Source organism: Arachis duranensis, chromosome 3, assembly GCF_000817695.3.
Source record: "Arachis duranensis cultivar V14167 chromosome 3, aradu.V14167.gnm2.J7QH, whole genome shotgun sequence".
Classification (NCBI taxonomy): domain Eukaryota; kingdom Viridiplantae; phylum Streptophyta; class Magnoliopsida; order Fabales; family Fabaceae; genus Arachis; species Arachis duranensis.
In genome coordinates this window covers 85,443,078-85,449,491 of record NC_029774.3, presented here as the reverse complement: position 1 = coordinate 85,449,491, position 6,414 = coordinate 85,443,078, and the positions used below count along the sequence as shown (strand labels likewise).

Here is a 6,414-nt window from a genome sequence, read left to right as displayed (position 1 = left end):
AATTCGAAACTCATGTACTTCTTGTTCTTTTGTATTAAAAATATTTTTCATTTAAGAAAGGTGAAGGATTCATGGAATTATTCATAGCCTTAAGACATAGTTACTAAATACTAACGATCATGTAATAAAGACTCAAAACATAGACAAACATAAAGCATAAAATCAAAAAACAGAGAGATAAGAACAAGAAAGTTAAGGAATGAGTCCACCTTAGTGAGGGTGGTGCCTTCTTCTTGAATGACCAATGGTGTCTTTGAGCTCCTCTATGTCTCTTTCTTGCCTTTGTTGCTTGATCCCTAGTGATTTTGGTGCTCCTATCCTTAGTTGCTCCCAATAACTGTGTGGAGGAAAATGTATCCCCTGAGGTATCTCAGGGATTTCTTGATGGTGAGCTTCCTCATGTGTCTCTTGAGATCCATGAGTAGGCTCTCTTGTTTGCTCCATCCTATTCTTAGTGATGGGATTGTCCTCTTCAATGAGGATGTCTCCTTCTATGATAACTCCAGCTGAGTAGCATAGATGGCAAATGAGATGAGGAAAAGCTAACCTTGCTAAGGTAGAGGGCTTTTCGGCTACTTTGTAGAGTTCTAGAGAGATGACTTCATGAACTTCTACTTCCTCTCTAATCATGATGCTATGGATCATGATGGCCCGATCCACAGTAACTTTGGATCGGTTGCTAGTAGGGATGATGGAGCGTTGGATGAACTCCAACCATCCTCTAGCCACAGGCTTAAGGTCCAGTCTTCTCAATTGAACCGGCTTGCCTTTAGAGTCTCTTTTCCATTGAGCTCCTTCAACACATATGTCCATAAGGACTTGGTCCAACCTTTGATCAAAGTTAACCATTCTAGTGTAGGGGCGTGCATCTTCTTGCATCATAGGCAAGTTGAATGCCAACCTTACATTTTCTGGACTGAAATCTAAGTATTTCCCTCGAACCATTGTAAGATAATTCTTTGGATTTGGGTTCATATTTTGATCATGGTTCCTAGTGATCCATGCATTGGCATAGAACTCTTGAACCATTAAGATTCCAACTTGTTGAATGGGGTTGGTCAGAACTTCCCAACCTCTTCTTTGGATCTCATGTCGGATCTCCTGATACTCATTTTTCTTGAGCATGAAAGGGACCTCAGGGATCACCTTCTTCTTGGCCACAACTTCATAGAAGTGGTCTTGATGGGCTTTTGAGATGAATCTCTCCATCTCCCATGACTCAGAGGTAGAAGCTTTTGTCTTCCCTTTCCTCTTTCTAGAGGTTTTTCTGGCCTTAGGTGCCATCAATGGTTATGAAAAAACAAAAAAAGCTATGCTTTTACCACACCAAACTTAGAATGTTGCTCGTCCTCGAGCAAAAGAAGAAAGAATAGATAAAGAAGAAGATATGGAGGAGAGGGAGAGAGATGTGTATTCGGTCAAGGGGAGAAGTATTGATGGTTGTGTTGAGGGGTTTATATAGGAGTGGGAGGGGTATAGGTTCGGTCATTTAGAGTGGGTTTGGGAGGGAAAGAAATTTTGAATTTGAAGGTAGGTGGGTTTTTGGGGAAGAGAGGATGGATGTGAATGGTAAAGAGGTGATGGGGAAGAGAGGGGGTCCACAGATCCTGAGGTGATCCTATGGGGTCTACAGATCCTGAGGTGTCAAGGATTTCTCATCCCTGCACCCTTTAGGCATGTAAAACACCCTCTGTATGCAATCCTGGCATTTAACGCCAGACTGTAGCATGTTTCTGGCATTAAACGCCACTTCCATGCTTGTTTTGGGCGTTTAACGCCAATCTGCAGCATGTTTCTGGCGTTGAACGCCACTTCCATGCTTGTTTCTAGCGTTTAACTCTAGCTCTCCTCAGGGTGTAATCCTAGCGTTTAAACGCCAGACTGCTGCTTGTTTCTGGCGTTCAACGCCAGCTTCATGCTCTGTTCTGGCGTTGAACGCCAGCCAGATGCTCTTTACTAGTGTTTAAACGCCAGTAAGCTCTTTCTCCAGGGTGTGCTATTTCCTCTTCTGTTTTTGATTTTGTTTTAAATTTTAGTATTTGTTTTGTGACTTGTTTTGTGACTCCACATGATCATGAACCTAATAAAACATAAAAGAACAATAAAAATATAAATAAATAAAAATTAGGTTGCCTCCCAATAAGCACTTCTTTAATGTCAATAGCTTGACAGTGAGCTCTCATGGAGCTTCACAGATCATCAGAGCATTGCTGGGACCGCCCAACACCAAACTTAGAATTTGAATGTGGTGGTTCAACACCAAACTTAGAGTTTGGTTGTGGCCTCCCAACACCAAACTTAGAGTTTGATTGTGGGGGCTTTGTTTGACTCTGTATTGAGAGAAGCTTATCGTGCCTCTTTTTCATGTTTATAGAGGGATACCCTTGGGCCTTAAACACAAGGTAGTCCCCATTCAATTGAAGGACTAATTCTCCTCTGTTAACATCAATCACAGCGCCTGCTGTGGCTAAGAAGGGTCTTCCAAGGATGATACATTCATCCTCATCCTCCTAGTGTCTAAGATTATGAAATCAGCAGGGATGTAAAGGCATTTAACCTTTACTAATACGTCATCTACCAATCCATAAGCTTGTCTTATTGACTTGTCTGCCATCTCTAATGAGAAAGTGGCAGCTTGTACCTCAAAGATTCCTAGTTTCTCCATTACAGAGAGTGGCATAAGATTTATACATGATCCCAGGTCACACAGAGCCTTCTCAAAGATCATGGTGCCCATGGTATATGGTATTAAGAATTTACCAGGATCTTGTTTCTTTTGAGGTAAAGTTTGTTGAACCCATGTATCTAGTTCACTAATGAGCAAGGGAGGTGCATCTTCCCAGGTCTTATTACCAAACAACTTGGCATTCAGCTTCATGATAGCTCCTAGATATTGAGCAACTTGCTCTCCAGTTACATCTTCATCCTCTTCAGAGGAAGAATAGTTTTCAGAGCTCATGAATGGCAGAAGGAGGTTTAATGGAATCTCTATGGTCTCTACATGAGCCTCAGATTCCTTTAGGTCCTCAATAGGGAACTCCTTCTTGTCTGGGAGACGTCCCATGAGGTCTTCCTCATAGGGATTCACGTCCTCCCCTTCCTTTCTAGGTTCGGCCATGTTGATTATATCAATGGCCTTGCACTCTTTTTTTGGATTCTCTTCTGTATTGCTTGGGAGAGTACTAGGAGGAGTTTCAATGACTTTCTTACTCAGCTGGCCCACTTGTACCTCCAAATTTCTGATGGAGGACCTTGTTTCACTCATGAAACTTAAAGTAGCCTTAGACAGATCAGAGACTATGTTTGCTAAGCTAGAGGGACTCTGTTCAGAATTCTCTGTCTGTTGCTAAGAAGATGATGGAAAAGGCTTGCTATTGCTAAGCCTGTTTCTTCCACCATTATTAAAGCCTTGTTGGGGCTTTTATTGATCCTTCCATGAGAAGTTTGGACAATTTTTCCATGAAGAATTATAGGTGTTCCCATAGGGTTCACCCATGTAATTCACCTCTACCATTGCAGGGTTCTCATGATCATAAGCTTCTTCTTCAGAAGATGCCTCTTTAGTACTATTGGATGCATTTTGCCATCCATTCAGACTTTGAGAAATCTTGTTGACTTGCTGAGTCAACACTTTGTTCTGAGCCAATATGGCATTCAGAGCATCAATTTCAAGAACTCCCTTTCTCTGAGGCGTCCCATTACTCACAGAATTCCTCTCAGAAGTGTACATGAATTGGTTATTTGCAACCATGTCAATGAGTTCTTGAGCTTCTGCAGGCATTTTCTTTAGATGAATGGATCCACCTGTAGAATGGTCCAGTGACATCTTAAAGAACTTAGATAGACCATAATAGAATATATTCAAAATGGTCCACTCTAAAAGCATGTCAAAAGGACACCATTTGGTCATCTGCTTGTATCTTTCCCAAGCTTCATAGAGGGATTCACCATCTTTTTGTTTGAAGGTTTAAACATCAACTCTAAGCTTGCTCAGCTTTTGAGGAGGAAAGAACTTAGCCAAGAAGGTTGTGACCAGCTTATCCCAAGAGTCTAGGCTATCTTTAGGTTGTGATTCCAACCATGTTCTAGCTCTCTCTCTTACAGTAAAAGGGAAAAGCATGAGCCTGTAGACTTCAGGATCTACTCCATTAGTCTTAACAGTCACACGGATCTGTAAGAACTCAGTTAAAAACTGATAGGGATCTTCTGATGGAAGTCCATGAAACTTGCAGTTCTGTTGCATTAGAGCAACTAGTTGAGGTTTCAGCTCAAAATTGTTTGCTCCAATGGCAGGGATTGAGATGCTTCTTCCATCAAACTTGGAAGTAGTTGTAGTATAATCACCAAGCATCCTCCTTGCATTATTATTTTCGGCTGCCATCTCCTATTCTTTTTCGAAAATTTCTGTAAAGTTGCCTCTGGATTGTTGTAATTTAGCTTCTCTTAGTTTCTTCTTCAGAGTCCTTTCAGGTTCAGGATCTGCTTCAACAAGAATATTCTTGTCCTTGCTCCTGCTCATATGAAAAAGAAGGGAACAGAAAATAATAATAGGGATCCTCTTTACCACAGTAGAGAGATTCCTTTATATTAGTAGAAGAAGAAAAGAATAGAAGAATGGAAAGAGGAAAATTCGAACTCAGAGAGGAAGAAGGGGTTCGAATATTTAGATGAAGAGAATTGTTAGTAAATGAATAAATAAATAGAAAGAGATGAGAGAGAGATAATTTCAAAAATTAATTTTGAAAAAAATGGTTAGTGATTTTTGAAAATTAAGAAAAGAATTAAAATTTAAATTAAAATTTGAAATAATTAGTTAATTAAAAGAATTTTGAAAAAGAGGGGGAATTTTCGAAAATTAGAGAGAGAAAAGTAGTTAGGTGATTTTGAAAAAGATAAGAAATAGTGAAACAAACAAAAAGTCAGTTAGTTAGTTGAAAAAGATTTGAAAATCAATTTTGAAAAGATAAGAAGTTGGAAAAGATTTTTGAAATCAATTTTGAAAAAGATATTTTGAAAAGATATGATTGAAAAAGATATTTTAGAAAAGATTTGATTTTTAAAACTAAAATTGATTACTTGACTAACAAGAAACTAAAAGATATGATTCTAGAATTTAAAGATTGAACCTTTCTTAACAAAAAAGTAACAAACTTCAAACTTTTGAATCAATCACATTAATTGTTAGTAAGGTTTTTGAAAATCATGAAATAAAGATAATAAAAAGATTTTGAAAAATAATTTAAAATTTTCGAAAATCATAAAAGAAAAATGAAAAAGATTTGATTTTTGAAAAAGTTTTGAAAAGATAGGATTTTTAAAATTGAAAATTTGACTTGACTTATAAGAAATAGCTAAGTTTCAAAAATTTTTGACTAAATCAACTCAAATTTTCGAAAATTATGAGCAAAATAAGGAAAAAATATTTTTTAATTTTTAAATTTTTAATAAGGAGAGAGAAAAATAACAAAATGACTCAAAACATGAAAATTTTGGATCAAAACACTTAATGCATGCAAGAACACTATGAATGTCAAGATGAACACCAAGAACACTTTGAAGATCAAGATGAACATCAAGACTTATTTTTGAAAAATTTTCAAGAAAAGAAAAACATGCAAGACACCAAACTTAGAAATTTTTCATATTTAGACAATAAGAATTCAAAAATGCATATGAGAAACAACAAAAAACACAAAACAAGAAAATATTAAGATCAAGCAAGAAGACTTACCAAGAACAACTTGAAGATCATTGGTGCACGAAATTGTGATCACTACAACTCAAATAATCCCCGGTGATGAAACCAAAAACTTGGTGTTCAATACCATGGCATAAACACAACTTCGCACAACTAACCAGCAAGTGTACTGGGTCGTCCAAGTAATAAACCTTACGCGAGTAAGGGTCGATCCCACAGAGATTGTTGGTATGAAGCAAGCTATGGTCACCTTGTAAATCTCAGTCAGGCAAACTCAAATGGGTATGGTGTTAAACGCATAAAACATAAAGATAAAGATAGAGATACTTATGTAATTCATTGGTAGGAACTTCAGATAAGCATATGAAGATGCCTTCCCTTCCGTCTCTCTGCTTTCCCACTGTCTTCATCCAATCCTTCTTACTCCTTTCCATGGCAAGCTTAAGCAAGGGTTTCACCATTGTCAGTGGCTACCTCCCATCCTCTCAGTGGAAATGTTCAACGCACCCTGTCACGACACGGCTATCCATCTGTCGGTTCTCAATCAGGCTGGAATAGAATCCAGTGATTCTTTTGCGTCTGTCACTAACGCCCCGCCCTCAGGAGTTTGAAGCACGTCACAGTCATTCAGTCATTGAATCCTACTCAGAATACCACAGACAAGGTTAGACCTTCCGGATTCTCTTGAATGCCGCCATCAGTTCTAGCCTATACCA

The 6,414-nt window shown here is 38.2% G+C and overlaps 1 non-coding gene across 1 annotated transcript; it reads left to right on the top strand.

The window, feature by feature from the left end:
• The first annotated feature begins 3,880 nt into the window (after positions 1 to 3,880).
• Positions 3,881 to 3,988, top strand: LOC127746370 (small nucleolar RNA R71). The gene has a single exon (XR_008007989.1). It is a non-coding gene; the product is annotated as a small nucleolar RNA R71 (small nucleolar RNA).
• The last annotated feature ends 2,426 nt before the right edge of the window (positions 3,989 to 6,414 follow it).